The sequence below is a fragment of the Squalius cephalus genome, assembly GCF_949319135.1.
Source record: "Squalius cephalus genome assembly, chromosome: 4".
NCBI lineage: Eukaryota > Metazoa > Chordata > Actinopteri > Cypriniformes > Leuciscidae > Squalius > Squalius cephalus.
The window spans coordinates 13,658,435-13,669,195 of record NC_137125.1 but is presented as its reverse complement, the minus strand read 5'-3'; positions in this window follow the sequence as shown (position 1 = coordinate 13,669,195).

The following is a 10,761-nucleotide window of genomic DNA, read 5'->3' as shown; positions in this document are numbered from 1 at the left end:
TGCCGGTTGTTTGCGCGGGCGCCTTTGCGAAGGACGCGTTCGCGCGGACGAAGTTTGACAGACAGACAGTAGGCAACTTTTTTGGAAATGGCCCCTAAAAGACAGCAGGAGTTAGGATCTGAGAAAAGAAAGAAGAGGAAACTGCGAGATGATGCCCGTGCATCACTTGCAGGTAAGTCCATGTTTAATCATGCTTAAATACGGGAAATGTGCTGCATGTGCTGCTGCTAACGCGCCTCGAACTTGCTGACTTATGTTATTATAACTTATAACTTCGGTGCAAGCTAAATTGAGATTTTACTGTTAAACATTACCTAATACAAAGCAATACAAATAACAGACGCCAGCTAGCTGTTACTTTCTTTACTATCTTTCTTTAGATATTGAGCAGTAGTTTATGGTTTATTTTGACGTGACGGTGGTTGATACTTTCTCAGTAACAGTTAACATTAGCAGTCAGTGCAGTGCACATGGTAGGCTAACAATTCCTGTTAAAAATAAAAAATATATAAAATTTCATTATGAATGATATAAAGCAAACAATACTGTTTAATTGTGTGCATTATTGCACCTCATTCTATTATGCTTTTATATTATATTATATTATATTATATTATATTATATTATATTATAATATAATATATTATATTTATCAAATAGTTGATACATAAGGAATAAAGGGGGAGAACTCCTTGGCTGCCATGCTTTCAGTTTTAAATGTTTATAATTTTTTCCAGTATGAGATTCTTTGTTTGAATATTTTGTCTAATAAATGTAATTTATTCAAAGTGACATTGAATTTGGGAAAAACATGTCTGGATTATTTTAAGAATTTTTTTATTTTGCTATTCTGTTTACTGAAGAAAAGTTTGCACTTTCAAATGTGTAGTGTGTGTTGGCTATTCTACATATGTTTACAAAGTCAGCAAAGCTGTGAAGATTTTACTTTCTCTTTTTAGTGTTCTTAAGTTTTATACTGTGATGCTGCTATTGTGTTATTGGTATTGAGTTTTATGTTTGGTAATATAAAGTTAAACTGGCAAAAACAAACGTTTTTTTTCTCGGGGTCGGGGTGGGGGGCATCATAAAGGAATTATGCTTAGGGCACCAAAATGGCTAGCAGCGGCACTGGACCCACAGAGACTGCTCATGCCAATTTTCATGCTTGTATCACCAAATAAACCACTATATCACTTAACTGCTCCACTAAGGTGTCGGCCATCTTGAAAAATTGCCGCCATCTTGAAATTTCAAGTGGCTCGGACAATTTTCTTGTCAAGTGACCCATGGAGACTGCTCATGCCAATTTTCACGCTTGTATCATAAACTGAACGATTCTGCCAAACATAAGCACTTAGCCGCTCCACTAAAATGAGAAAAGCATCAAATGAATGTTTATTGGTTTTTAACAGGAGTAACATAAAATAACACATTTAAAAATTATAATATATATATTTTAAATTACTTGAGTTACTGTGCACTTCTGTGCAAGAGTTATGTCCCCCAGTGCAAGTGTCAAGTTATTGCGTACCAAACCTAGGATGAAGAACCATGTTCAAATGGCTGATTCATTCAGGAATGAAGTAAATGGCTCTCTTCATCAATGGGCCATTGAATCATTGGTTCACCCGATTGATTCGCTCAAAATGCGGATCCATTCAGAAACAAAACATTTCCATTTGTCGCTCGGAGATGCACACTTTTGCTCTGGCTTTTGTTGGAAAAATTGAGCAAAAATAGACAATATTGTGTGTAAAATAACACAATATTAACTTCTTATTTATTGACCTGTTGTATGAAATCAATATCACATGTGCACTCATGCTATTTGGGACAAAAACAGCACTCGTGTGATATTGCTGAAATATATGATATAAATATGAGACAAAAACTCATACAGAGGATTTTTTGCCCTGATATCTTGAATTTTAGGGTCACTCTAACTGCATTCTATAGGCTTCATCACGCAGTGAGTTGTTGCCCTGCTTCATGTTCGTCACCATCAGCTCTATATAATGTAAGATGATCTACGTAGGTCTGAGGCGGAGCCGCTGCATCACATCATTTTAATCACATTATTTTCATGATTGTGGAAAAGCTTCCTTGTGTATACAAAGACTTATTAATTTGTCTATATTAAAAATAATCTTTCTAAAAATTGTGTTATAAAAGATGCATTATTGTTTCTTTATTGGTGGAGGTTAAAATTCCATCAATTCACCAGCCAGTTCATCCAATGAAGAAATAAAATAGTAAATTTGCTACTGAGAATCAGACGATTCTGCTTTTTAGTTATATATTAACTTGGTTTTTAAATTTCCAGTCATTGTCATAAATTATTGATTTAAATATAATGATAAAAGGTACTTGCCAGATCTCTAACGGTCTCAGATCCACTCGATGCTTCCTACTTCACCACATACATGACACAAGAAAAGAACAAAACAGGTGCAACTGGTTTTCAGGCTTAGTAATGAGATATAGGGTGTGAAGAATGAGCCGGTCATCTATACACACACAGAAACACAACAACTCAGTCGAACTAGTTCCGGGTTGATGACGCAAGACGCACAGCCGAAGTAACACAACAGACTCGAATAGCCCTCCCATCCACTTGTTATTGCCATGAAATATTTCCAGCAGTAAGCAAAACAAATACATGGTGGTAAGGTCTCAAATTTGTGAGGCAGGTGTCTGTCAAGTGTGGAAACTTTGGCCCACCCCATTTCATTTTTTCTAACCTAAAAACATTTAGAAAAATTACACGCTTACAAATTGAGTCATTGCCACCATGTATTTGTTTTGCTTATTGCTGGAAATATTTCATGCCAATAACAAGTGGATGGGAGGGGCTGAAACCCATCCCCCAGGGATCTTTTAAGCTCTGTCAGCTCCTCTGCAGTGCTGCACCTAACAACCTAAAATCATAGAAAAACACATGGTGTTGTAAAATATTATTACAGTTACTGAATACATTGTTCTCCTTAAATGAGCACATAACTACATTATGTGGCATGTAAAATTACTTTAGTTACCTTTGACAGCTTTTAACTTTTGACAGAAAATTAGTACGATCAAATGTGGTGAGGTCTGGTTTCTGGCCACACATGATGATGAAAAGCTCCTTGTTTATGCACTTCATGCCTGGCCCAATGTGAATTATGGACCAGGCCATTAGTCTTCCTGCTGTATACAATTTATTTTCAGCTAGAGACTTTTGATCATAGCTGAAGAGCAGCTGTCCAGGTTTGCCCTCAAAAATCCCAAGGTTGCTTTGGAGTTTAATCATGAGGAGTCTAAGGAAAAGGGGAAAAGTAAGGTATTGTAGTCTGAAAACAATATTACAAAAGGAAAAACTAGATATTTCTAAAACATCTGAGCTGAAAGTGTTCCTGTAGCTCAATTGGTATTTCATTGCATTATCAGCACATAGGTTCAATTGGATTCAATTCCCAGGTAACACATAAACTGATACAAATGTATACATTGAAAGTAAAGATCAAGTTTAATCCAATAAACAAACATTACAGATGCCAAAGGGGCATGTCTGACTGTCACAAGGATATATTGACGTTATTATGTCATCATGTCATCAAAAAAATATGAATTATTGGTGCTCTTTAACCCTCTATGGTACGCAATATGATATCAGTGAGGAAAAAAATATTTGTTTTTCCTGCTTAAAATTGGACACTATACAATATCAATAAACATTATAATTATTTTTAAATGTATTTAAAAGTTTGTTGCCTCAAGGCAACATTGTACCACAATGGACAAATTGAAACATTTGACATTTTCGTGAAGAAAAAAAAAAAAAATTTATTGAAATCATCAACTTCTTTAACTAAATACTTGAACAAACAGATTTATCAAGTTTTTAATGAATTACACATTTCATATTTAATAAAAAGAAACATTTATAATCCAGCTGTTGCCCTCAACATTATAATCCAATCGTGGAACCCCATCATAATCCCATCGTGGAACGCAAGTACTACAAACCATCATATCATCAAGTTATCATATCAAAACATTACAATCTCTGTTGTTTCAAGCTAAAACAATCACCATAACCTTATCCTAATATGAACCTTATCCTAACAAGCATGCACATACACACAAAATCTCCTTCCTCACTAATGGCACCTCACTGCTTGTGAAAGTTGAGGAAGCAATTCCTCTCAACAGAAAAACACAGGTAGGTAACACATTTTGAGCACTGCACTTTTACAATGCCTGAACAACCTGGGTTTTTGCATCTCCCCTTTCTTTCAACCCAAACAGGCCAATGACCAGTCTAATCAAAGCGAACCAGCGTTGATGGTCATGGTTCTACAGGGGTCTTTGGACGCTTCTAAGGCTGTTCTTCCTCAATGTGCTGTGATGGTGTCCCTCTTCTCTTCAAGGTCTTCTTCTCCATACAGAGACATCCTGCAACTTCAGCTTTGAATTTTGCAAGGCTGCTCACATCCTTTAGGGGGATGCCACAGTCTCTGCTGTCTCTCTGGTTGTAACGGTCACCAGCTAGAGTGCCCTTGAGAGCCACCAGAGGGCACTCCACATCAGACTATTATCACTCCCTCACAAACTACATTTCCCATAACTCACTACCTGGAATGATCATCGCTAATTGCATTCACCTGTGTCTCATTACCCTGTTAGTCTCAGCCTATTTATACCATGTTTACTCATTCACTCACTGCAAAGTTTTCTATGTTGTTGCACTGCATTTCCGAGTGTTTTCCCTGGTTTCATGTCTCTTGGTTTTTTGGATTTCTTGCCTGTTCCGTGGATTACTCTTTTGCTTCTGACCTCTGCCTGTTTTGTTTGTTTGTTTATTTGTTGTTTGGACGGCCTAACTGTGTTTTGACCTATTGCCTGTATTTTGGATTACGTGTCTGGATTGCCCCTTAACCCCCTGAGGTCGGCGGTATCGCCGGCGATACCAGGTCGCTTTTTTTTTATCAGTGTAAAAGAAACTCATAAATACTCTGTTGACTTTGATTTTCCATAGGAGTTTCATACATCAATCGATTCTGTTAAATGTGTATTATTTTTGTGTATACTCAAAATAAAAACAAAGTGTTGTGCTTTTTGCCAAATAAAGAAAAATAAACACGAAGCGAGTTCTGCCTTCTCTCTGTCAGTGTAGTCCATTCTGAAACGCGTCCGAAAATGAACTGTAACTCAGCGAATACTCAGTCAATCAGGCATACAGACACACAGGCATGAGGCTTGAATTCTCTTCTTTTAAATAAAGTAATTTATATAAAAAACAAATATTCTCAGTTCATGTAATCTGTAAGAAAAGAGCGAGATGTCAGTCGTTCTCATCTCATCTAATTACTTGTAATGTGACTCCGCCCTCGGAGAGCGCACGCTATTCAAACGCAAATGGCTGAGGCAATCCGTGCAAACTGTGAACGCCCCCATATCAGCTCGAGAAAACAAGTTGAATCAGATCATTGTAGCCTACTTGTTTACACCGTCTCACAGCGCTGTGAGGAATAATAATAATGGAAAATGTACCTCAGAAGTGCGGGTATATCGAGGAGCGAGCTGAGGAATGCTGTAGTAAGATTTTTTCCTTCTCACGTGAATCGGGTTTCTGTTTATGAATGAATGAACGGCAGAGATGCGTGCTGTTTACCACAGCTGCAAAAAGACAGTTTAAATTTAAATCGCGTGTGTGAATGAATGATGATGTTTTAGCAAACTGTATTGCTATACTGAGATGAGTAAAATCGACTGAAATATGTTGAAAAAAGTGTCTAGGTTTTGACATAAATGCAAATATAAATGTAATTTTACAAAATATTATCGATTTTCAAATACTGCTGTATTGAATGAACAGCTTTTAGCAAACTCTATTGCTATACTGAGATGAGAAAAAATATCAAAAATGATCAAAAATAAAGTCATCAAATAATACGTTTTGTATACTTTAGTTTTTAAAAAGAAAGATTACACTTGAATTGTTGTTGTAATTGTAACCTTTTTAATAAAAAAATTCTATTTATAAGGTAGATGTAAACAAGTAAATATTTTTTTTTTTTTCTTTAAATAATTTGTATTGTGTTTTATTAGTGACAAATTTGGGGAGAGGATAAATATTCCAAAACTGAAAATACAGTATAAGAATTAACTGCACAATTACTAGACATGTTTACCTTGGATATTATACAATTTACAAGCACAATTTGTAAAAAATAAATAAATAAATAAATAAAAAATTGCAATGCCTCCAACTGTGAACCAATTTGGTAGTGTATATATATGTGTGTGTGTATATATATATGAAGAGTTCAGATGCAAAAGCCTCTAAATGCCATCTGAAATTTTCTTCTAGAATGATCATTTTTATGAAGCTTGTATATTTAAGTTAGCTATAGGTGACACACCTGAATGAATGGCTCATTAAGTATGCAGGGGCATTGTCTAATCAGGTGTGAACTACTAAATATGCATGATCGTTTACGCCCCATCCGCATAGTGGCTTTCCAAACTAAAAGTGTTTCGCAAAACTTAAATCAATGTATCGTTTTATGTGAATGATTAGGCAGGATGATTTTCACATCATTTTGAAGAAAAAACTCAAGGTGATGACATACATTAGTCAAAAGTCTTATTGACATATATTTAGTATGTGTTTTGTGGCCTTATTTCAGAAACTTTCATTTTTAGTTTTTTCGATAACCATGCATAAACATTATTCTCTCAAAAATGAAAACATGTACATTAAGGGTGTCACGATTTCGATTTTAAATCGAAATCGATCGAAATTAATGCACAATCTCGATTATCGAATCAAAAAATGGAATCGTCGATGCTGCCACTCCCCGATGTCACGTCAGCTCGGCATGCCTGTAATAGGTAAAACTCCTTTTCTCGAGAATATTGAAGCCTTTATTTTAAAACGCATTGCAGCTGCACAGCGAGAGCATCATAGCTCATCTGAGCGAGCTGGCTGTGCTGCCTGCGGCAACTGCACGAACCTATGGCGAGCAGCGTGCGGTCAGAGCGCTTGGCGCCCTGCCAACTTCGAGCGCGCCAATTTGGACGCGGCTGGAGAGTATAAATTCACAGAAAACTCGCCAAAGGACTTTAGGTTTAAATCGACTGAAGCGAAGTACCTGATATGAGCGAAATAGCACGGCAAGGCAACGCTGTACTCGTTCCCTTATCTCTAAGGGAACCGTTACGCAAGTACGGTAACCAAGTACGTTCCCTTACAAGAACGTTTTCTCGTACTGCGTTGCAAACGCTGTGGGAACCCAATTTAAAACGCCGTGCTATTCGCCTGTGACTGCTCTGAGGAGTCCAGGGAACCCCGGGACTATAATAGGTAATAGGTTATATTGTTTAAGTTTCCAATTGACTGAAGATATAAGTTATTATTACATTATGTTGTTAATAAACAATTTAAATATGACAATGTAGTGTGTGGTACATTGCGAACAAAGGTCAGATATTATTATATTGCAAAAGTCTAAAAATGGCATAGCTTGTGCTTTCAGTTTTTTTTTTTTTTTAAATCGAGAATCGAATCGAACCGTGACTTTAGAATCGAAAATGTAATCGAATCGAGGATTTGGAGAATTGTGACACCCTTAATGTACATACATGTGGCTCAAATATTATTGTAGTCCTGTTTGTGCTAAATAGAGTGTAATTTTTTTTTTGCCATTGATATGTTTATAAGCAACTGAAAAAAGCACAAATGTCAGGGCATGTCAGAACATCTCAAGGACCCCAAAAACACCTTAGACCCCAGAGGGTTAATTAAAGCTGCATTTGGATCTCAACCTTCGTGTCTCGGAGCAGTTTGTAACACCGGTAGAGGAGCCAGGCCTCAACAACAGCAAAATCAAACATGTGGAAGATAGGGGTGGCACGGTACATGAGAAAACATCCGAACCGTACGGTTCGCTTGTCTCGGTTCGGTGCGTGTGTGCGTCGCACGGTTAGCACGGTTCGACGCATGCGCAATGTAGCCTCGTGCCCGTGCTAATACAATGCTAAATCATAAATCAGATATGCAGAATAACATTACGATGTCCAGCAATCGATTTAAATAGTGCACTGGGTTTACTTAGACATTTAATGAGATCTACTCCACTATATGCTGTTTTTTCACGTGAATAAATACATACTGTAGATCGACTGTTTCACGTATGTAGGCTACTTCAATGGTCCAGTGGAATAACTTTTGCCAAGTGTGTCAGAGGTTCTGAGTTCTAATCCACACTCGTATATATTTTTTTCTTTTTCATCAAAACCGATTATGTTTATCAGTGGTTGTATATCAAGCAGGGACAGATTTGTGTGAATTTTGTTATGATTTCATCGGAAAGAATAGAGAGTCTCCACAACGGATTGAAGCCCGCGTCCCAGTGTAGACTGTGCGGCGTGTGCGCGAGCCACAAGAGAACACTATTCGCTAGTTGCATAACAACGTAAATAGAATTTCCGGGTTATCTGCGGTGAGCTAGACCACTTCCGGCCACTGCTTCCGTCAATAGCACTCGCTTACTTTACCGACCGTCCAGAGTAGTGTAAAAACAAAACATGAGTATTTTTGGTATTAAAGCCGGTAAACGTTTGAAACTTCAGCACCAAGTAAAAAAGACGTCTCTTCACTGCTGTGTACCGCTATGTAATAATTCATCGCGGTATAATTCCGTCCTGAGTTTCCATCGTTTCCCTGCGGATGAGGAGGTGAACTCTGTGTGGAAAGCAAAGATTCGGCGGGAGAACTTCTCCCCGACTGACGGTACTCGAGTTTGTAGTGTTCATTTTCTACCTGGGGATTTTGAGGGGCCGAGACGTTTAAAGAAGGGTGCACTCCCATGTCTGTTCTCCTGGAACAGTTTTTCTCTTCCGGCACCCAGGCTCAATGTCTGGCAACGTCGCCCGAGACCTCCGACCCCAGAGTTACTGCCGGCGGACATGTCTGTAGAAGAGGACAGCGTTCAGCCTATGGAAGTCACCGTTGCCGACCATGATTACTGTGTCACTCCCAACACCTCCGTGGTCATTTATGAGCTGATGAGGGAAAACGAAAAACTCAGGGGGAGGGTTGAGGAGCTTGAACACCAGCTAGAGTCTATGGAGCTGCGGTCTACTTTTGGAATCCAACGCATCGCCGGATCCGACGAGGATATTCGCTTTTATACGAGGTATGTTTATTATACTGATTGCCCCTTGTGTGTGTGTGTCCACTCCACAGATCTGTTAATGTTAACTTCTGTTTATTATTATCATTGTTTATTATAACCCAAATGTGTTAAGGTCTTGTTGTTATTCACTTTTATTTCAGATTTGCATCTTACAAATCTTTCCTGGCCTTTTGGAAACAAGTGGAGCCAGCTGCAAACACAAAATTTGTCAGAATCTCCTCAGCAAATGCTGCCTCTGCCAATGCTGCCTCAGGTATCACCCCACACCGAGCTACAAAACTGCTACTCATCGATGAATTGCTGCTATTTCTGATGCATCTTTCTGTGGGTCTGCCTCTGAGGGATCTGGCCAATCGCTTTTCGATTCACCAGACCACCGTCAGCAGGATAATAACATCATGGACTCACTTTTTGTATCATCTGCTGGGTTCCATTCGCCTGTGGATACCACCAGAGGGTATCAAAGCATACCTCCCACCAGAATTTGCTGAATTTCCTGACACACAAGTGATCCTGGACTGCACAGAGATATTTTGTCAGACCCCCTCCTCTCTCCTTCTGCAAAGCGAGGTTTATTCTTCATATAAATCTCATACTACCTTCAAAGCTATGATTGGCATCGCACCCCATGGTCCCATCACCTTTGTTTCCCCGCTGTACGCAGGCTCAATGAGTGACAGAGAAATTTTTAAATTGTCTGGGATAACCAAATGCCTCACACCAGAAATGGCCATTATGGTGGACAAAGGCTTTCTAGTGGACAACCTTGTCGCTGGAAAGGTTTACCGACCTGCCTTCCTGGTAAAGGACACCCAGATGTCCAAAGAGGATGTCCAGCACACTCAGTCCATTGCCCGCCTCAGAGTCCACGTTGAAAGATGCATCAGGAGGGTCAAGGAGAACAAACTGTTTGGAAAGGTCATACCTCTGTCCATGTCTGGGTCTATTGACCAGCTGTTTTCAGTTGCTTGCCTCTTGGTAAATGACCAGTATGGGCCCCTTGTCAAGGCATGGGCAACCCAACAGTGATACGTCTCTATTCAGACTGGCACATCTGTTTGGACTTTTCTTTTTGTGCCTTGACACACTGTATTAATTGTAATTTGTACTGTTTTGTAACCTGTGATATACCTTTAAAAAAATAATCAGACGTTTACTTGATGTTTGCCTTGAATTTTATTGGCTCTTATACAATGGCTGGGCAAATACATAAATTACATAAATTATACATAATTAAATTACATAAATTATACATAAATTACATAAGTTATACATAAATAAAAAATCAAAAAGCACAAATACATCAGTCATCATTTTTATAAATAAATAGTTGCATTTGTAAATGAGCTAAACATACAACAGTAACATAAGACACCATATATAGGGTTGTACTGATAAATATATACACAAGTATGCTACAGTCATGTATATTTTAGTTATGTTTGTACAAACATAACTGTATATCAGTACTAGATGAACATCATGGGTTTGTAGAGAACAGTTGACATTTAACTTCACAAATCATTGAAATAGAAAATAGCAGCATCTGTTTTTGAGCTGAACACATAATAACAAAAGC